The sequence below is a fragment of the Apodemus sylvaticus genome, chromosome 15 (assembly GCF_947179515.1).
Source record: "Apodemus sylvaticus chromosome 15, mApoSyl1.1, whole genome shotgun sequence".
Lineage (NCBI taxonomy): Eukaryota > Metazoa > Chordata > Mammalia > Rodentia > Muridae > Apodemus > Apodemus sylvaticus.
In genome coordinates, this window is record NC_067486.1 from 18,116,558 (window position 1) to 18,140,415 (window position 23,858).

The following is a 23,858-nucleotide window of genomic DNA, read 5'->3' on the forward strand; positions in this document are numbered from 1 at the left end:
GTGCATACTCCTAAATATAACCTGTTCAATGATGTACACTTTTGGTTTGCCAATTTGTATTTTTTTAACAAATAAAATGTGTCAGCCACTTACTCTTACACTTAATAGTGTTTGAGATCCCAGTCTTGAGATTATGTGTAACTTTGCCTCTATTCTCCTGATTATTATCATTACACAGTAACATAACATGACAGACTTCTGAAGGATGAGTATTCACATAAGGGCTGGGCCACCAGCCAGCATCCAGAATTTTGCTATCTAACATTAATCCCAGAATATACCAATGTGTAGGAAATGAAGGAAAAGACAACCAGATGAAACCAGTTAATCATTAAACATACAAAAAATAAACTGGATTTGGGTATCTAAGTTTTATGGTGTTTGCAATACATAAGTGTGTGTGTGTGTGCATTTTTTTTAAATAGAAAATTTGAAAACAATCACAGGAAAAAGTCAGAACAAGACAGAGAATAGGTTGGTCATTATGGTTTAATTTATGGGATGCAGTTTTATTCAAGTAAGCCTAACAAACTCTACTGGCTATCTAAAGTGATGTCGCCAAAAGAAGTAATAACACAAAATTCTGTGATGTCAAAATCTCAGAAAGAATTCCATTCATGTGATATAATCGTATCTTTGACACTAAACTGGGAATAGACATTTGCCAAGGCTACAGAAAATAGCTAACACTAGATAAGTAAATTTGCCTTTCTTTGTTCAAGATTCAAGTCAGTTGCCCCATGACTGAATTGGAAAACTTGAGCCAAAATCAATCTTTCTCTCCTTAATTGTTTCTCTTATAGATTTGTCAGAGTAATTAAAAACTAACAGAGTACACCAATTGTTTATCTAATACCAAATGGTCATCACTAGAAACTCATACAAATAACATTGTACTTTCTGTGACTGTTTCAGTATTCATAGTAGAAGTAGGTAATGTTTGATTGGGTGATATGTGTTTATCAATAAATCACTATGTATATGTGTGTATTTTATATGTCTGTATGTACGTATATATGTATGCATACATGTATGCATATGTGCAAGTACGGGTGCATGTACGGTGCATGTATTTTTCCTTGTAAGTATGTAGCAACAATTAATGAAATGAAAAGGCCATAAATTTGACAGACCACAAGGGCAAGCATGAAGGAGATTTAGATGGAGGGAAGAAAAGGAAGAATGATACAATTATATTATAATCTCAAAAAATAAAAAATTAATTAAAAATTAAAACCTTATATATTTGGAAGTATGACTTATATTTGTCTATTTTATTCAATTCTAAAATCATGCCAAATATAATGGTTGAAAACTATAGTTACATCAGCCAGTGATAATTTTCTTCATTTAAAATTAAGGCATTCTTTTATAGTAAATTTTATTTCTTCTTCTTTAATGTAATCTATTTAACACTGTGTTATAACATCTCTGGCTACTATTTTTCTTTATTTTGACAAATTTAAATAATGATACAAGATATTTTTATTTGGGGAGCATGGTGGCTCTCAGACACAGTAGCTAAGAGTTCAACATCTACAGGTAGCAGAAAGACAGACTTGGGACTTGGGGTGACCCTTTAGAAAGCCCAAAGCCCATTCCTAAGGATACACTTTCTCACCAGGCAGAAGTGGCGCACATCTGTAATCCCAGCACTCTGGGAGGCAGAGACAGGCAGATTTCTGACTTCAAGGCCAGCCTGGTCTACAGAGTGAGTTCTAGGACAGCCAGGTCTATACAGATAAACCCTGTTTCAAAAAAAAAAAAAAATCCAAAACTAAAACCAAAAAAAAAAAAAAAAAAAAGGATACACTTTCTCCAAAATGGCCACATCTACTTCAAAAAGGCCATACAACTTAATCATTCCCAAGTAACACCAAACCATGATGACTTAGAATTCAAAGAAATGAGGGTCATTCTTATTCAAACCACCACAATAATTTTCCTTAAATATATGCAAGAAGGGTTTTTGATACTAGAGCTACTAGTGTTTGACATTTTCTAATAGTTTTACTTGTATTACATACAACTTTGCAATTTCCATACAGATAGATGTAATATTCTCTTCTTTCTTTATAGCAGTAATACATGTGTTTTTCCTTTACTCTGAGTCAATCAAACTTAAAACTTATCAATATTTAATTTTGCAAAGAAGAAAATTGAAGATGCATTTATCATTCTCCATGTTTTCTAATTTATATGTGATTGATTCCCAGATTAGTTTTTATCAACTTCTTTTAACTTACTTTGATTTTAATTTACTTTTTTCCTCTGTAAGACAATAAAAGTTAAATTATTTATCTGGAAATGCAATCATAGAGGATGAAATACTGATATGCATAAAAGAAAGAAATTAGATTCACAGTTTTGAAAGATTGTAGCCTGAGATCAAGATGTTAACAGGATTGACATATCCTGAGTTCTGTTCTTGAATTATGCTTGTTCACTGCTGTCTTAGGGTTTTACTGCTGTGAACAGACACCATGACCAATGCAAGTTTTATAAAAGACAACATTTAATTGGGGCTGGCTTACAGGCTCAGATGTTCAGTCCATTGTCATCAAGGCAGAAGCACGGCAGCATCCAGGCAGATATGGTGCAGGAGGAGCTGAGAGTTCTACATCTTCACCTGAAGGCTGCTAGTGGAAGACTAACTTCCAGGCAACTAGGGTTAGGGACTTAAGCCCACACCCACAGTGACACACCTACTCCAACAAGGCCACACCTCCAAATAGGGTCACTCCCTGGGCCAATCATATACGAACCATCACAACAACATTGCTATATTCTATAGGATACAAAACAAAACAAAACAAAAATGTGTTGCTGTCATTAGTACTTTGTAACATTTTCATTTTTAATGAAACAAAAACAAGTCTACATTTGTGGAGCTTTATATATTACCAGCACCATTGAGATTTTAAGCTTTCTCTTTTTTGAGTCTTTGTCCTCTATGAGTGACAATGCTTCCACTTTGATTTGCTTAATAGGGAGATGCTGGTCATATCCCTATTAAGTTAAGAATATATCTGGTTTGTATACGTGGCTCACATGGGCTCTATTAATTGTAGTTTTCTCTAACATACCTATGTAGATTCACATACTTAGAATTTGTAGGTAAGTAGTGTGTCTATACAAGTCGGAAGCAGAAAAGGAACATTAAGATGTGGAGAACAAGCAAATTCTCAGCCTTGGTCAGAGAAGACACTTCTGTCCAAGAGAGTGCTAACCATCACTCTTTTGGGTGATAGCTAAGGTTGAGACTTTTAACTACTGAAAGTACTAAGAACAAATACCTGTTCACTGATCACTACTAAAGACTACATCTTTTCCAACCATGGAGGGTCCAGGAAATACCTCTGAGGAGTAGATAGAAAAGCTGTAAGAAGATTCGGATGGAGAGATCACTAACAAAGAAACTCTGTTTTGCATATACCATGAACGTTGTAATCACAAACATGTGACGACCTGCATTACACACATATGTACACACACAAGCACACATACACACATGCAGATATCAAAATACACACAGAGAAACAGACACACAAACACATACCAACATATATACCCACACCCAGACATAGAAAAATACACACAGAGACACACACACACAAACACAAGGAAACACACACAGATGCAGACACACAAATGCACACATATACACACAGAGACACAAACACAAACACACAGAAACACAGTTGGATAAGTATGGGATAGGACTGTTCAGAGGAAGAAAATAACAAGCAACTAGGAGGATATGATTAAGCAAAGATAGAAGAACTTTTATATAAGGCACAGAAAATATAGCATCATGTATTTAATAGATTAATCTTGGTTTGAATCAGAAATTTAAATAAAACCTGGTGTTTTGTTAGAAAAGAGATTACCACAAGAAACCTACAATATTCAGGGAGCACAAGATTTATTCCAAAATTACAACTAGCAAGAAAATCTTTTAAAAGTTCTAGTTGCTGCATCTTGCTTTTTTCTCAAAAATCTTCCCAAAGTCAGCAGGACTGGTAATGCTATTCCTATTTGAGCATTTTATACTACGCATGAGAGCTAGAAGATTAAGATGAGAAGAAAAGAAACGTAGAGAACATCTATTCATCAGAAAGCTGACTGCTTGTTATGATACAAAACTAGCACAATTAAAATTCTTTAGCTGTGTTTGCAACAATGAAATAAAAGCCTCAATAAATGCACCAGGAGAATGTGCACAATGGCAAGCATCGTTCTCTCCTTGGGTTCTGGATTCAAAGAAAATGTGAATGGCAAGTAGTGAGTTTATTTTTAAAATGGTGATGACATTCTTTTCATCAGCTCTGGAGTTTAAATAACAGCCCCAGGCAGTAAAAGTTGTATCTCAAAACCTATGATTTAGCTGAGTTCTATCTGGATATGGAGTTCACAATAATATCACTTTCATAAATATTACAGCGATAACTTTACCTTGAGGCAGTGGGTTTAACAACTTAAGGTAGTGGAGAAAGGAAAGTAAAAGCCATGATCTCTGCCTTGTGGCATGTCATGTCATTTTTCAGGAAAAATGAGCTTACAGCTCCTGAAGTTCCGGGTATTTTGATCAACTGTTATTAGGGTACTAAGCAAACATTGCCAGTTTCCAAAGAAGATGTTAGTGGCAACAGCAGGACTTTCAAAGTAAGTGTACAGAATTAGGAATTAAGAATAAGGCAGATGCGTAAGTGTTCCTGTCTGAAAGAATTACAGGCATGGAAATTGAAAGGAGCCTGAGGAATGGAAGGACCAGTGACAGACACAAAGTGGGATCCAGCGCAAGGGGAGGTCCCAAGGCCTGACACTATTACTGAGGCTATGGAGTGCTCAAACAAAGGGACCGAGCATGATCGAACTCTGGAAGACCAGGCAAGCAGCTGAAAGAGTCAGATGCAGATATTTGCACCCAACCAATGAAAAGAAGCAGCTGACCCCTGTGGTTAAATTAGGGAAGGCTGAAAGAAGCTGAGGAGGAGGGCAACCCTGTAGGAGAACCAGCAGTCTCAATTAATCTGAATCCCGGAGATCTCTTAAACACTGGACCACTAAACAGGCAGCATATACCAGCTGATGTGAGGCCCCCAACACACATAGAGTAGAGGACTGCTGGGTCTGTGTTCAGAGATGATGCACCTAACCCTCAAGAGACTGGAGGCGCCAGGGAGGTTAGAGTTCATGTCGGATAGGGATAGGGACAGCCACGTGGAGCCAGCAAGTGGGGAGGAGGTATGGAATGTGGAACAGTCAGAGGGTGGATTTGGGGGTGATAAAATATGGATTGTTAATTAATTAATTAATTAATAGAACAGGGCAAAAACATGGGGAAATCATTTAATTTTGAATACTTAGTGGAAACATGGTATCTATAATTAAAAATTAGAAACATACTCAAACTGAAATACTCTAGAAAATACCTTACTCAAAGTTTTATTTATCAAATGCTACATATAATCATTTGCACATTTTTCTGGCTTTGAAATTTTTATTTTTAAGATTATAATTCAATTATTACATTTCTCCCTTACCTTTACTCCCTTTAAATCCTTTTTCAGGATTTTTCAAATTCATGTTCTCCTTTGCTCAATGTTGTTTGTATCAATACACATGTTTCTATGTGTGAATGCATATATATATATATATATATATATATATATATTCCTGGTTATATATGTATGTTTAGTCTCCTAAATAGTCTTATATATTATATATACTTTTGTATATATATATATATAGTCCTAAATATAGCATTTTTAATCCACATAATGCAATCTGAATGTATATTTAACAGAACATAGGATGCTCTCCAAATACATTATTATTTTACTCAAAGATGATACTCCCTTTTATCTGAAATATTACAAAATGGGTATATATTTGTTTTCACAATGTACTAAACTGTTCGTAATCATACTGTAGGTAAGCATATAATCTCATTTAATATAAGGTAAACCAATGTAGATAATATATGAATTGTAGATGAACCACAAATATGACTACTCAGGAATCACCAAAAATCTGTGTCCTCAAAATCATAGTTGCTTGTAAAGAATTTGTCAGGTGTTAAAAATATAAGAGTTCTGCAATCCCAATGGAATAGTTGGACAATAATACTAACAAGCTGAAGAATAATTCAAATAATTTTCAAAATTTAGCTCTGTGCAACGTTCCTTACCATGCATATCTCACATCAAGATAAATACCTATGAATGCATACAAAGAAGAGCCTCAGTGCAGCTCGAAGAGGCAGAGGGGAAGAAAAGCTGCCCTCTTCTCCAAATAGCCAAGCTGCACTCAATCAGAATCCCTGGTGACTATTTCTGTTGACAGAAGGACATGGATGCACTGACCACTGTGCTGTTGCTTTCTTATCTCTGGGCTGCCCTTCTCCTTTGTCTGAGGTTTCTTTTAGATATTCTGAAATAGTATCCCCCACCTCTTTTGTTATTCTTCCTTGTATGACACAGACATTACAAAATTAAATACATGTTAACGTTAAAATGGAAAATTGAAAAAGTCTGTGCATCTTCTTAGAAAAGCATTAACCTTAACACAGAGTAGTTGGAGAGAAACTCAAAGTCTGTGAATCCATTGCTTCCACAACTCTCGATTTCTGTTTTCTAATTTCTTCTAAAATATAGAAACCTTAGGTATGACAGCATGGCTTAGTTGGTAAAAGTGCTTTTATCTGCAAGCATGAAAACCATTGTGCTGTGGCTTTCTTATCTCTGGGCCACCCTTCTCCTTCATCTAAGGTTTCTTTCAGATATTCTGAAATAGTAATCCCTTTTAATAGTGACCTCTTTTGTTATTCTTCCTTGTGTGAAGCAGACATTACAAAATTAATTACACGTTATGGGAAATTGGAAGTTGATTGTTCAGCATTCACATAAAAAACTCAACATGGCTTAGAACAACTATATATCTAGTACTGCAGAGGAGAAACAAGCAGATACTAAAAGCTCACTTTCTGAGCAGCCTATCTGAAATGGTGAGCCTCTGGTTTGCTGAGAGATGCTATCTTAAGACAACAAGGCAGAGGAAGATAAAGGAAGGCACAAAAGACCTGCTCTACTCTCCTTATAAGTATGCATTGTTTGTATACCCATACTCATGGGATTGCTACATACAGGCATATGCTATGTACAGGACACACACACACACACACACACACACACATACACAAACGATAGACTTTATGAGATAACTCAGCTGTTAATAATGCATGCAGAAGAGTTTTAATACATTTTTATTAAGAAATAGAAAAATAAAGTTGGGTTGAAATGGAGCAGTTAAGGGAGTGAAAAGATTATGGCCAAAATCTATGAAAAAATTTAAATGAAATAGAATAATAAATAAAAGAGGTTTATGATAAAAATTAACAGAATTATTTATGAAAAATTAAGCGCTAATACACTTGAACAATCCTTTATTTTAATGGCTAATCAGGTTAAGGCTAGGTATCCATGTATATGCCTGTGGCTACTAAGGAGGCTGACTCAAGCCTTCATTGTATACAGTCTGTGGCTTGATTCCGAGTAACTCATGCTATCTGAGGGCTTGACTTACTCTTTATACATTATTTATTTCTACTCCATTGCTATATAGTGGAATCCATAGATAAACAGGTCAATAGCTTTGAAACAGATGTCCCAAAGCCTGGGTTTTTTTTCCTTCGATGTGTTAAGACATAAATTTCCACTCATCTCCCGTGAATTTTTGTTAACACGGCTAAATAAAGCGAGTAGTTTTCAAGAGTCTATTCACTACCACTAAAAGACTCCTTAGGGAGGACATTCAGTGTGCTCTGTGCTCTGAACTCAGCTAAAAAGTATTCAAAGCACTCAAGGGGCTCAAATTCTAGTGATATGTAAGAATATGAATAGATAATTGGACTGGTAGAAAACTTAACAATGATGTTTTTCGAAGTGCTTTAATATAATCAGATTCAACTAATTCATCTTCAGCCTCAAGAAGAAATTTCCTCAAGGAATTTGCTTCTGAAACTGGCCTTCTTAAATGAATGAGAGCGTGTAAGAACAAAGGAGTGGAGTCAATTTCAAGTAAATCAAAACTACACAGAAATTAACATTTCACCATTGTGAAGGGTAGGCCACAGCGTATGAGGGTTACCTGCATGACAAGGCTGAGTAGGGAAACTACAGAAAGAAGTGAAAGGCCTTTGGAGACAGATCAAGGATGGTATCTAACAAAATGAAGTTCTCATGCCAATCTCCTGACAGAAGCAGAACTGAAAATTGTCTAAAGATAGACAGTTGTGTCCCATCCTGCCTTTTCAGCTATCACACGGTTCAGTACATGCACCCAAACAATTAACATATCCCCAGGAATATCCGTCTCAAAGAAGGAAAAGCCTGAAGTCCACCACAAGCCAGAGGGGAAAGATCTCTACAGGAATCAGGCTACACATAATTCTGAAACTTGTAAGACTGCCTTGCAGGAGACTGGATAATGATTTGGAGTGAAGCCAGGCCTCATCAGGACAGCTTGGGTATGAACATCCCACGCCTTCAAATCTCTTTACTTACCTTCACAATATCTTTTTTAATGTTTTAAGTTAAACACAAAGTAGTGTTTCATTTTAGTATTTTTCTACACACATTCTTCTTCATCTTCCATTACTGTCCTTCCAACTCTTTATATACACTTTACTTCTTTCTTTCTTTGCATCTTTCTTTGTTTCTTTTTCTGTTTTTCTTTGTTTCATTCTTTATTTTTTTGCTACTTTGTTTCTTTTTTCTTTGTTTCTTTGTTCTTTGTTTGTTTGTTTGTTTCTTTCTTTCTTTCTTTCTTTCGCAACTGTCCCTCTTTTATCTTGTCACAGGTTTTACTTTTCTATTTCATTTTAAAAATATTCTTTTCTTATACGTCCTGATTGCAATTTCTCTGCCCAATTCCTACCCCCACCTCCTTTCTCTCTCAGATCATCTCTTCCTCTCTTTCCCTTTGTTTTCAGCTGTTAGTAGACCCACAAAAACACTAAGTTATATTACCATGACATATATGCAGAGGACCTAGCTTAGTCCCTTACACTGCCTGTTCTTATGGATTTAGTCTCTCCTCTCTGAGTTCCTATGAGCCCTGCTAAGTTGATTCTGTGGGCGATATTCTTGTGATGTCCATGGTTCTTCTGGCACCTATCTTGATTGATTCTATTTCACTAGGGGTTATAGGTATGCTCAAATTGTTTATTTCTTAACCTCATATCATATCGCCAATGTTAGACATAAGTGATTGTTACCTGTGCCCCGGACGGCTCACCGCCTCACTCTAACTGCCTTTGTGGGTTGGAGATGGGGTGGCATGGAATCAAGGACACAGACTCCAGGAGCAGGTGAGAAACACTGCAGCAAGCTCACCTGAACACTGTTGCAAGCTCCTTTAATACCCTCCACCTGTGCCCCCTAAACAGCAGTTCCTGATTGGCTAGCATTGTCGGTCTCAGCCATTCCTCATCTCTCAGGCAGTCCTCAATTAGGTCCTCCTGCAGGAGATACTTTTGCTGCTACTTGGCCCCTGGCATTTACATAGAGGTTGCCCCACCTTTCCTGTTACAAGGGATCACCTGCTTATTCTTCCTGAAAATGTAGCCATAACTATCATTATTCTGTTTTTAGTATTTGCTTTTTAATTAGCCCATATTAATTTGTAGATAAGCATAGAGGGTGAGATCAGTCAATGATCTGATCCTAACACCTCCAAAATAATTAGGCTATTATGAGAAATTAAAAAAAATCTTTGTCCTTTTTATTTTAAAACATTATTAATATTGAAATGTATCATCCTATTATATGCAGTATGTATTACACGTGTTTGTATGTTCGTGTGTATATATATATTCAAGTGTACAGATGGAACCCTTTCAATTGTAAGCATGTTCACTAAAACTATTAGTGTAGTTATAAACAAATCAAAACTGTATTATAAGCAGAAACTGTTCTATTATAATGGAATGCATTGAAGAGAAGAGAGGAAATATTCTTTATGAAGCAACAACAGCAACAATAACGTATATATTTCAGGGAACCATGAAATTGACCTGGCCTAGCTGTGTTGGGAGGCATGCATCACAGCATCACATTATGGGTGTTTTTTGTTTGTTTGTTTGTTTGTTTGATTGATTGATTGATTGATTTTAGGTTGGAATCCATAGCTCCTGAGGCACTGTGTTCCTTTCAGTTCCTGAGAAGCAGAGGCATTTCTTCACAGAGTAAAGTGCTCAGGCTCCCTTATGCTCTTCTGTATGGTCCCTTAGAAGTTAGGGAAGCATAGACACTTTAAGGAACAATTGGCCTTAGACATTAATCTTGTGTGCACTGCTTGCTAACATCATTGCATCCTGGCAATTACAACTGTATTGATGCTTGCAATAGCCACTATATTCTTCTTTAACTGATATGGATACAAAAAGTCTGATAGCTCTCATTGTATTTGTCACAGCCTCAATAATTTAATTTCTCACTGAACATATCAGGTAACCTTTGCCTGGAAGCACACACAGACAGACAGACAGACAGACAGACACACATATATATATAAAATCCTCCCCTTCCTCTTCCAAAAACCACCATCTATAATTTGTTTCCACCAAACATTTCTTCTAAAATTCTTTTACTTTTGAAAACAAATTATAGTATTTTTCTTTGGTGAATTTTTTTTTAATTTCAAAATATCTTATAACTATAATCACTATATTATCTGTACATCTTTTCTATTTTGACATTTTACAAAACATCTCAATTGAGGGAATACATGGGCACATTTGTCCCCTGTCCACATGTTAAATAAATGAGAAACCAATCATCCACATGGAAAAACAAGTAGCTGAATGCTAGAAAGAAAATGCGGTCTCATGGAAAAGCAAAGCTTGAACACAGATTTTACTGTCCTTCCCACACATTAGAGCATCACATAGATTAAGTACATAGAAACATGGAAATAAATGACAATTTAAGAATAAGTGAACAAATATAACATAGAAGAGATTATAATAAGCATCACTGTTCTGACTTAAATTAAAATATTTTTTTCAAAATCACAAAATATACAAAATCTATAAAAAATCTTTTAATCTTTGTTTTCCATTGCTAACAAGCTTTAATGTGATCATTAATAAACCAAAATGCAACAATAGAAGGTAAGAAAAATAATGCTTGAGTTTTATTTTATCTTGTTAATCAAAATAAATAACTTCACAAAGAAGTTAATTTAGTGTAGGATAAACCCATCTTCCAGGATTTCATGACATTCAATTCCTTCTCTAACCATTCAATATCAAAAGACCCATTTTTGTTTCATTTTGTACTTGAAACTTTCCAAAAAGTTACAAGGGTATGGTCTTTCCTTTCTGATGTAAATCTTATGATGATTCATTACCCTTCAAATTAATTTTCCCATAGTCATTTATCGTCATCAAGTTTCTCTCATATGGCAGGTTAGTTATATCATGCCAGTTGCTCTTTCTTCCTTAGACTGACATTTCAATGTCAGGAAAGACATATTTTCTCACCACAGATATGTAAAATGATACCATTTCAACAACTATTATTATGACACAAATAAAGAATTTGGTGTGTGTGTTTAAACACATGTATGTTGAGAAATAAATTTGTTTTACTAAAGTGTAGTGTAAATTTTTGCTGTCATATAGACTTAAAAGTCCCATCTATAATGTGCAGTAGATGTTAGATGTATTCTGTAGTGTAGTGTCTCTGTAGAGACAAGAGACAAGATAGTCATTTTTGTTGTCTCACTTGTTCCCTATTACAGACATATTTAAAGTAAACATTCCATCTAGAGAAATGATTTCTGTTAAGAATTTAATTACTCTAAATACCCAAGCTTGGTTCCTAGAACCAGTATTAGAAAGTTCAACAAAGGGGTGTAGGAATGTGTTGAGTCCATATCTAGAAGTTAGGCCCAGCGCCTGGTTGAGAGATGAGACCACTACCCACTCAAAATATTAACACAGACTTGTTCCTGTCTAAAGGAAAAGCAAGGGACAAAGAGTGGAGCAGAAAATGAAGAAAAGGCAGTGCAGAGGCTCTGTCCTAGCGATCCATCCCATCTGCAGACACCAAACCCAGATACCATTGCTAATGCCAAGAAGTGCTTGCTGATAAGAACCTGGTCTGGCCATCCCCTGAGAAGGTCTGACAGAGTCTGATCAATACAGACGTGGATGCACACAGCTGACCATTGGAGTGAGCATGGGGGGCCTCAATGTAAGAGTTAGGGGAAGGGCTGAAAGCGCCTGAAGAGGTTTGCAAGCTCATAGGAAGAGCCACATTATCAAAGGAACAGATCCCCCCAGAACTCTCAGGGGCTAAACCACCAAACAAAGAGTACACATGGAGGGACCCAGGATTCCAGCTGCTTATGTGACAGAGTATGGTCTTATCGGGCATCAATGGAAGGGGAGGCCCTTGATCCTGAGGGGACTCAATGACCCAGTATAGGGGAATGCTAGGGCACTGTTGCAGGAGTGAGTGGGTGGTTAGGTGGGGAAGCACTCTCATAGAAGGATGGTGAGGTGTGTGGGATGCAGGGTTTGCAGAGGGGAACCAGGAAGGGGGAATGATATTTGAAATGTAAATAAATACAATAACCAATGAATGAATGAATAAATAAATAAATACAGCACAAACATTAACTCTGCTCTAAAGGACATACCTAACTCTCCTCTAAAGGACATAATTATTTCTTCTTATCTCCATGGGCAGCTATAATTACATTTCCCCATTAACACGCAGACACAAAAGGCTACACATACTCAAAATGATAAAAACATTATTTTCTATTTTATTGATGATAGATTATTTTTCACAAAATATATCATGATTATGATGCCCCTCCCTATAATCCTCCCACTTCCTTCCTTCCTGTCCTCAGTGTCTCTTATTAGAAAGTAACAGTCATGTGAAAGAAACGGGCAGCTTAGCCATCATGCAGGTCCCCAACAACTGGAGTGGAGCCTGTCTGTGACTCCCTTGCTTGCCTGTGGATCTTTTCCCTCTAACTAGGCTGCCTTCTCTAGCCTCAGTCAGCGAGGATGCACATAGTCTTGCAATGGCTTGATGTGCCAGAGTGAGTTGGTACCTAGTAGGGCCTCCCATTCTCAGAGAAGAAGGGCAGGGGTTTAGGCTGTGTGAGGAGAACTGGGAGGAGAGCGACTGGGATCAGGATATGAAGAAACAAACTAATGACAAAAGTATAAAAGAAAAGAAGTGAAATGAAATGAAAAGAGAAGAAAAGAAACCAGCTGCTAAAAGATAAAGTCAATATATTAAGATAAAGCAAATCCTTCACAATGGATATGGGCAAAACAGAGGAAAAGAGCCCAAGAGAAGAAACAAGAGCCAAACTCACTTCTTTACACACTCAGGAATACCACAAAATCAGTAAACCTGAAGCCATAATATAGGTGCAAAGGGACTGTAAGGTGAAAAGAGAGAGAAAAAATAAATAAAATGAAAATAACTAACAATAAAATAATAAAATATTTAAAGGGGAAGGCCCTGACATGATATAAAGAAATAAGGACCCTCCAAAGGTACAGTTGAGTTCATCTTCTGATGGCCATCTATGGCTTGACATGCAGCCTACTCTTAAGATCAGTTGGGTATCCCCCAGAGACACCCTTTGAGGAAGATAAATTTTATTTGCAAGTAGTTATCAAGGATAGATTAGCGAGGGGCACTCATTCTTTTAGCTCTAGATCCTGATCTGGCATAGACCTGTACAGGCCCCTGGGCATGTCCCTGACTGTAATGTACAGGCTCTGAATGTAATTCTCACTGACTTAGAGAACTTTGCTTTCTTTGTGTCCTTCACTCTCCCTTACACTCTTTCTCCTTCTTCTTTCCTAAATTATCTAATCTCTGAAGGGATGCATTTGATGGAGACATCCCTGGCTGGACATAATGTTTCAAGATCTCCAACTCACTGTATAATGTCTGGCTGTGCATTTCAGTATTTGTTACCATCTTCTGAAAGAAGTTTCTCTTCTAATGGCTGAACAGGACTCTGAAACATGAGTTTAGCAGAATGTCATTAAAAGTTATTTTGTTACTTATTTTATTTATTTATTTATTTATTTATTTATTTATTTATTTATTATTCTTTCTTCTTTCCTTCCTTCTTTTCTTTCTTTCCTTCTTTCTTTTTTCTTTGTTTCTTTTTTGCAGCAATAATGCTTGGTTTTACCTAGTCTGTGGTTCTTTATCATGAAAGCACTATTGATAATGGGTTCCATTTTGTATAGTGAGATTGGGTCTTAAATCAAACCAGTTATCAAGTTGGTTTCTTTCACAAGCTGTGTACCATCACTGGACTAGCATATACTGTAGGCAGGACATCATGATACATCAAAAAATTTGTGTCAGGGTTGTGTTTAGCATTTCTCCTTTGGTAGCATTCAGAGGAACTTCCCATACATTTCCCCATGATTTAGGCTGCTGCTTTGTTCAAATGATGATGTCTTTTAGTGTACAGAAGCTTTTATGTTCTGAATGTCTTCTGTCTATATGAGTTTAGGGGTGTTGCACACTTTCTTTTCCATCAAGTCCAATGTATGATGTTTCATATTGAATTATTTGAATCATTTGGACTTGAACGTATATAGAGCGATAAGAATGGAACTATTTGCATTCTTCTCCATATAGACATCCAGTTTGACCAAGACAAGTTGCTGAAGATACTTCCTTTTTTCCAGTGTGTAATTCTGACTTAATGATAAAAAACCAGAGGTCTATATACATTTGAATTTATATTTGGGTCTTCAAGTTGAAGCCATTAATCAATGTGTATATCTTTATTTCTAAGAAATAGTAAAATGGAGGAAAAACCTACCAGAATGTAGGCTAAGTTGCTCTTTTAATTTATAAACTGCTCTCCTAATTTCTAAGTTACTGTGCTCTGTTGTCCTTCCCTTTCTTCCTGCTAATCTTTCTCTTTCCTTCTGCTGTAATATAATATAATTCAATATAATATAATCATTCTTAATGTTTGTATCTTTTCTACGGGAATAGATCAGATAGTTTTCTAAGCACATGTTTTTTGTGGCAAAATTTCACTAACAATTCACACATTAAATTCAAATCATAAATTTAATAAAAATTTCACAACATAGATGTTCACATGTATTTCCATTAAGAAATCTAACCAGACATCCATTATTGTCACTATCTGCACATAGTTCGTAGAGAGTCTAAAACTGTAATTTTTGTGACGAAGTTAGCATTGAAATTTTGTATAGATAAACCCAGTCAATATTTTATCTTCTGCCCTTGTACCTACAATAAGTCATTAGTTGCCTTTTATTACCTTCGGTTAATTGGTTTCCAGCCTCTTTGTATGTGTTTCTAAGTTGTAATGCCTGCATTCTATCTCAGAAGCAATTACCTCATGACACATGTAGACTCACAGAGATCTAATTGCAGATTTGATATCAGATATGGCTTTAAGGAGTCCGATTATAAATGGCCTAATAATTACTAGCATAATTTTAGGAATTCTTATAGCATCTTCATTGATCTACAGAAAGCTGCCCCAAAGAGTGGACTTAACTAGTGACATATGTATTAATAGGAGGGCATATTAAATGTCTAGAACCTTCTCTAATTTTGTTATCCCTTTGGCATTTCCTTGATGGGCTCATTCATCTTGACTCAGTCCACAGAGAAACAATCTCAGTAAGATCACCTGGTAGTTTTTAGCCTCTCCTAGATGGCTTCTCACAGTATTATTTCCTTTATTTCTTTCCTGGTCCATTCATTTGTCATTTTTACATAGAAGGATGACCTATTTTGGGGAGTTAATTTTACATCCATTTACTATGCAGAACATATTTATCAGTTGGAGATGTTATCCAGTGAAAATTTTAGGGTCCTTTATGTACACTGCATATCATCTACAAATAAAGATATATTGACTATACCTTGTACAATTTAAATCCCCTTGATCTCCTTCATTTATGTTGATGCTTTAGCTAAGACTTCACGTTCTGTATTGGATAGGACTAGAGGGAGTGGAAAACATGTTTCCCAAACACAAGACGATGCAACAAAAAGATAACTACTAGAACATTACATTTTTCAAGAGAATTCAGAATAAATTAGCAAGAATGATAGATCACACATTGAAAACTTTGAGAGTTTACCCCTAACACTATAAACTGTGAGATGGAGAGAGTGGGGGAAGGTTAATTGGCTGTTTTCTGAGACACTCTGAGCTAGCGGGCTTTCACTGCAGCATCTGGCTCCTGAATCCTCATGGTCAAAAATCAAATAATTAAGATTTTGTTTTAAATAAAAAGAAAATACTAGGAATCCTGATATGTATTGCTGCTAGGGATTTCAAGTAATATGTCATTTGAGGAGCTGATACATAGGGCTGGGGAAGATTGAGGGAGGCCATAGGAGGCAGAAATAAGTCTTATTCTACCCAGATATGTTTACTGAGAATGGTATACAAAGTGAATAGAGGTCACAAAAGGTAATCTGCTATAGAGAGAGGGATGGGATATGGGAATTGTATGGGGAGGACAGGAGGAAGGGTGAAGACCTGGAACTTGCCTTCCTGGTCCTCTGGCCTCTTGCTTTCGATCATCTCGGCTGTTCTATTCCCAGGGAAAGCTTGCTGAATTTTGAGACTTTGATATTAGAAAGAGTAAAAGTCAGGAAAAGAAGAAGTTAGGAAAAGAATGTCTGAATGATCTCCTGGAGATTAAGTCAGAGAGGGGTTCACCTGCAGCTGATGGTCTTATACAGACATGGGGTGAAACTGGGGAATAAAGTCTTAGGAAAATAGCTACAGGTGAAGATCTGCAGTTAGGCAGCCTGCTTCCCTGGCCTAAGGGGATTGTAGATTCCCAGGGATGACTGTTAGAGTTGGAGACTGGAATAAAGAGATGTTCAGAGAGAGTAGAGATTAGATGAGAAGCTCTGTATGATCCTCTGGAGATGGGTGAAGGAGGGAGGTGAGGCCATTGCAGGAATTCTGTTACCAATCTGGGGCTGAACCTAGAGTATAGGATTTGGAAGAGAGGAGAGGAAGGTGAAGATTGCCAGTTGGCCTACCTGCTTCCCTAGCCTGTGTAGCAGTAATGTTCCCAGGGGTTTCTTCTTTGGGGATGTAAGATAATGGGGTGAGTTGGGGGAAGGAAGTTTTTAGAAGACTATTCACGTGATGCTTTGAAGATGGGGTCCATAGAGAAAGAGGAAACTGCAGCAAGTTTTCTTATATAGAGTTGGAAATGAGCCTTCCAATTGGATTTGGAAGACAGGATGAAGAGATGAGAATCTGCAGCTAAACTGCTGCTTCCTGTTTAGAGGCTTATTAAGTTTCCAAAGAAATGCCTGCTGGAGTTGTGGTGAGATAATTTTATTCTTTAAAATCACCCTCTTTTTAAAAATTCATTGGCTTCCAGAAGAGTGGAAGAAAAGGTACATCCATGCTGTATATCCATGCTAAGGATTTAACGTAGAGCATCATAATGTCACATCAGGAAGAGAAATATGAACAGATAAGGATGGAGTCAGCTGTAATCACTGCACAGAATTAATTAAATAAGGCAAAACAGTATGATGCAGTAACTCCATTAATGGAGAGATCACATGTAGACTTTTAGTTTGGCTGAAATACAGACACTCCCTTAGTATCTACCTTTAATCCCTACTAAGAAAGGTAAGGTTAGTCTGTACAAGGAAGCAACAATGTTTGAAGGTGACATTGAATTGAGGGACAGTGATGAATGAGAGAAAGATTTGACAGAGTGAGTCAGAGACAGGATATGCTCACAAGAACAGAACAAGTAAGAGGGATAGGTAAGATGACAGATCAAGAGAGACAGGGAGACAGAGAGAGACAGAGATAGAAAGACAGAAAGAAAGAGACAGAGAGACAGACACACACACACACACACACACACACACACACACACAGAGAGAGAGAGAGAGAGAGAGAGAGAGAGAGAGAGAGAGAGAGAGAGAGATTTAAAATAAGTGCAATTCATATAACACAGTTGAGTTCCTACAATTCTATTCAGTTCATCCGGTCAGTTGAATTCAGTGCAGTGGAGTTGAATTAGTTCAATGGACTTCAGCATAAAGTTTAGTTGAGTTCCAGGTAGTCAGTAAAGTAGACTTGAGTTTATGTGAGTTTGTGAAGTGAAGTTCTTGCAGGTTAGCAGAGACAGTTTTACCAGGAGAGTTTCACAGAGACAGATTGCTGATGAGGACAATGGAGACAGAAAAGGAGAAAAAGTCAAAACATCAGAACATACTGAGGCCAGGTAGAGCAATCCAATCAGAAGCAGAGAGAAACCAGATTCCATCAGTCATCTTGTAAGATTAGATTCTACACAGGATAGAAGCTTCCAGGCCTATACCTAGGGACAGTTAGAACAGAAAAGGAAATGTTCTGGACTCAGCCAAGCCATGTATTTGTAAAGCTTGGGCGTGGTTCTCATCTCAATCACCTCATCTGAGAAATTAAAAAAAATATTTACAGTGAAGACACAATTTGGCCTAGTTTTCTGTGAATGCAATATCTCTGTGCCCGTACTAAATAGGATCAGCAGCAACATCTGTATAGATGAGAAAAAAGATGAAAATTTAATAGGCTTTTTTTAAATCAAAATTGAGAAAGCAGTCAAGTCTGATAGCAACTGGAGGCTGAGGAAAGAAAATCAAAAATTTTAGGATAGTTTAGCTACATTTATGAGTAGAAGATTCAAAAGACAGGGTCAAAATGAAAGAGATCAAATCTTGAAGTTTTAATGTTGAAAGAGAATTAACAAGTAATATGTACAATTTGTTTCTTTCAGATACATATATGTGTCTTAGTGCAGGAGTAGGGTTGAAGATTTCACATTTATTTACTTAGTTTTTCTAAAGCTTCTAAAGGACACACCATTGCTGTATGTTCATGCTGTATGTGTATTGTGGGGCCAGCTGTGCTTCTGCGTCCACCTCGTTGTCCCACTCAGGGTGTACAGACTACAATGTATTCAGGGCTGGGAGGAGGATGAAGCAGAGTCCAGAAAGGGTGGGGCTCTGCAGGATCCCAGTCCAGCTGGGACTGAGTGCTGGGCAGGAGGAGAGGAGAGAGGAGGCCTTCCCTGTGGAACTTAGAATGACAGCTGTCTCTCTCTTTTTTTTTTATAAGATATATTCTTTATTTACATTTTAAATGTTGTCCCTTTTCCTGCTCCCCATCCCCCTAAAATCCCATAAGCCATCTCCCCTTCCCCAATCAAAACTCTCCTGCTTCCCTGTACTGGTATTCCTCTACACTACAGCTTCAAACCTTTCCAGAACCAAGGGCCTCTCCTCCCTTGGGTCTCTAACAAGGCCACCCTCTGCTGCTTATGTGTCTGAAGTCATGGGTAACTCCAAGTGTACTCTTTGGTTGATGGTTTTGTCCCTGGGAGCTCTGGGAGTACTGGATGACTCATATTGTTCCTCCTATGGCACTGCAAGCCTCTTCAGCTCTTTGGGTCCTTGCTCTAGCTCTTCCATTTGGGACCCTGTCTGTGCTCAGTTCAAAGGCTGGCTGAGAATGGCCCCCTCTGTATTTGTCATGCACTAGCAGAGCCTCCCAGGTGACAGCTATATCTGGCTCCAGTTAGCAAGCACTTGTGGGCAGTGATAATAGTGTCTGTGTTTTGCAACTGTATATAACATGGATCCTTCGGTGGGGTGATCTCAGGATGGTCTTTCCCTCAGACTCTGCTCCACCTATTGTCTCTGTATCTCCTTCTGTGGGTAATTTGTTTCCTGTCTACAAAGGACCAGTGTATGAGTACTTTGTTCTTCCTCCATCTTGGCATTGTTTGATTATGTGAAATGTGTCTTGGGTATTCCAAGCTTCTGGGCAAATATCCACTTATCAGTGAGGGCATAGCATGTGTGTTCTTTTCGTGATTGGGTTACCTCACTCAGGATAATATTTTCCAGTTCTACATATTTGTCTAATAATTTCATGAATTCATTGCTTTTTAATAGCTGCATAGTATTCCACTGTGTAAAGATACCACAATTTCTGTATCCATTCCTCTATTTACGGACATCTGGGTTCTTTCCAACTTCTGGTATTATAAATAGGGCTGCTATGAACATAGTGGAGCATGTGTCCTTATTACATGCTGAGGAATCCTCTGTGTATATGCCCAGAAGTGGTATAACAGGGTCCTCTGGTAGTATCATGCCCAGTTTTCTGAGGAACCACCAGACTGATTTCCAGAGTGGTTGTACCAGCTTGCAATCCCACCAGAAGTGGAGGAGTATTCCTCTTTCTCCATATCCTCGCCAGCACCTGCTGTCACCTGAATTTTTTATCTTAGCCATTCTGACTGGTGTAAGCTGAAATCTCAGGGTTATTTTGATTTGCATTGTATGAAGAGCCTAATTGTATGAAGAGGCATCTCAGGAATTCCAGGTACTTGCATCATGAAAAGGAGGTTGGGGTTTGAACTTGTAGACCTGACAAGGACTGCTGGACCTTCTCCAGGTAGAGAGTATGGGGGTTTGGCCTCGCCAGACAAGGTCAGAGAAGAGTGAAGTTCTGCTGTGAAAGGGAGTCCTCTATTTTGCATGGAACTCAGAGAAGGCATGTCTCCATGGTAGACTTTGATCTTAGCAAGGTTTCCCACATATCCTCTTGTTGAACTTTACTAAACTTATGCTCACATCATGACCTAAGAAATGCTGAAATAGAAACTTTTTTGTCTTTATACTTTCTGGATGATTTACTAATTTTCAGATTTCAATTATTAATTTCTAATATCAAACGTATTTTAATTCTCATTCGAGAATTTCTTTTTACATTTTTTGCACATTTGCCTGCTTCATTGAAGAACAGTATGCTTTAAAATATGATGTTTTAATTGAAACAGAATCACAACAACCCTCTGCTCCAGTTTTTCTTCCAGACCCTCCAAGATACCGTTCTTTGAATGTCTCTCATGACCCATTATCAAGTTGCTGGTCCATTTTCTTTGATCATTATTGTGACTTCATATACAATGTAATGTTTACCACATTTACATGTGAAGAGTTTCCATGCAACTGACTTCCCCTTAATGAATAGTTTATATGCATCCTTATGAAGAGGAAAATATTTCAATATTACACCCCATGAGTCCTAATAGTGGAGGATGATACAACTGATACATATATACAATCAGTATAACTAGAAATGCAGGAATAATAACATTTTTTTTTCAAAGAGAAAATTCATGTTACCATGGTAACCAACTTTGCCAGATACAACCTAGGGTTTATATTGAAGAAATATACTTATGCTATTAATTTTAAATACAATTTCCTTTTATAAAAATAATATGCAATAAACTAATAAGAAAGCATAAATTATATTTCTTTTTTGTGCTAACCTGTTCTAGAAAACTACAATAATATTTATATTAGATGTCATGTAAACAAAATAAGTAATATCTGGTGTTAATATCAGTTGTATCATTGTTCAATGTTCCCTTGGTGAATATATTCTGAGAGTTTTCACTCTAAGAAATGCTTCAGTAATATGAGAAAATATTAGTGATAATATATCTTTTTCACTTTTTCATAGTTTCATATTCTTAATTGTGTCATTAAACACTGAAATGGAATAAACACTTAAAACTATAAGTTATTTTTATTTTTATTTAGTTTCTTATGAGGCCTACTACTTTTAATTATGAATTTTTCAACAAAAAATATGAAATTAATTCAAATATAATACTTTAGAAAATGCCTGATATCAAGCATATGAGACAGTGAAAAAGAAAAAAATGAATATGTCTAAATATTTTGAGCCATATTGATGTGTTTTAGTGGTTTAGTGTTAAGGTACATTAGCATTGTTAAGTCTATTATGAAAAGCACTTGTCAATAGTGAAAAAAATAAAATAAAAGGAAATATTATATTTCACACACTATTTTATTATCTTAAAAATGTTATTTTACTTACTGAAACTACAATTGCACATTTCATATATATTTTAATAACAGCTGTGAAAAACTTATCTGCTCATTTTTCACGAGCATAAAGTTTTTTTTTAATAGCATGCAAGTTCATGCAGTTAATCTGTGATAAATACTTTGGCATATGTTAGAAATTCTAAAAGAATAATTTATATTAGATAGAGCAGCTGCTTAAAAAAGCAGACGTGTTAATCAAATTTCATTTATTCTTTGTGTGCTCGTTCATCAGGATGGCAATCAAATGAACACCATGCTACTGTGTGGGTATGCCATCTGCACTAAAGAAACCCATCTTGGCTAAAGTTCAAATATACTTCTTTGATGAATTTTATCCAAGAAATATTCAGGAACACACACCAAATACACACACACACACACACAAGCACACACACACACTCACTCACACTCACACACACAAGTACACACACACACACTCACAAAACATAATCAAGTAGATTTTTCTTATGTGAGCATTTGAAATCATTTTCTCTAGCATTGCCAAGTGTAAGGTGATAAGTGAATTATTTCTTTCTTAGTAATTAGTCTTAGGGTTTAAATTTGCTCTTTGCTTACAGTAAATGGAATGTATTTTCCCTATAAAACCTAGGGATGGTCAACTAACCTTTGTTTCAGGCTCCACAAGGACAAAAACTATGAAAACATCTAAATTTTACCAGAGAAGTTTTCTGCTGGAATGCATAGACTAAACGGTGAAATAATAGTCTTACTTGACTTGGAAAAAGTAGCTTTTGTACTATGATTTTTTTTTAAATCAGTAGGGGCATAATGTTCAGTTATAACACTTCCTGATGGATAGATGCCTTTCATGAGCCATCCTGGATGTTTTTATGGTAAGAAAAATAATTCTACAATACCCACTTTTTAAAGTTCTGTCCCCTCCAGGTCTTTTTGGAGGTATAAATAAACTTTTTGGGTGTTTTGAAAAGTATGTGTGTGTGTGTGTGTGTGTGTGTGTGTGTGTGTGTGTGTGTGATCACTGGATTTGGTCTCATGATCTCTTCATACTATAAATTTTTGATGCATTTTAAAAAAATAGAACATACTCCCAAATTTTGATAGAAATGGTACCCAGTGAGTCAGCATAATTTTCTCTTCTTAAAATTGGAACTAATGAATCAACAATGAAAGACTTGTATATGATGACAACTTGTCTATGATGACAAATGAACTGTTTTCATGTTGCCTAGTGCAACATAAAATGTTGGGTTCCATAGCTGCCTGCAGCTATTACAAAGTGGGTCTCTGGAACAGAAGCTGAGGGATGAATAGGGAAGGGGAGAAAAGAATGAGGGCTAAGACAATATTTCACTGATCAAAGCCGGAAACTTTAATGGCGCCAGACCTTTTAACATTTTGGGCAAACCCTTCCCCCCAGACTCCAGGCTGAGTTCCAGTGGAAGTTGCCTAGCTTCTCTTGGAGGTCCTCATCTTGACTGCTCCAGCAGCTGGGTGGGTCACCTGCTTAAATCAGGAATTCCTAGACCTGGAGAAACAATGAACTTAACCTTTACTTCGAGCACTCCACCCTAGGTGGAGCAGTATCCTGGCTATCTAGGAGAAGTTAACCTTGACCATAGTCAAGTACACTCTTAGCACTCCACCTAAGAATAAAAATTCCTGCTTTAACCTACTTCCCTATTATGTCCTAAAGGCAGATTCCTGCCCGAAGCCAGGGATTGTCCTTGACCAAAGTCAAACTCTGACCACGTGCATGACTGCCCCAATATGGCTCAGTACAATAAAAGAAGTAAAAAATTTGATTTTTTAGAATTGATATAGATAACTGTTATAGAATTTTTATTATAGCTCTGAAGC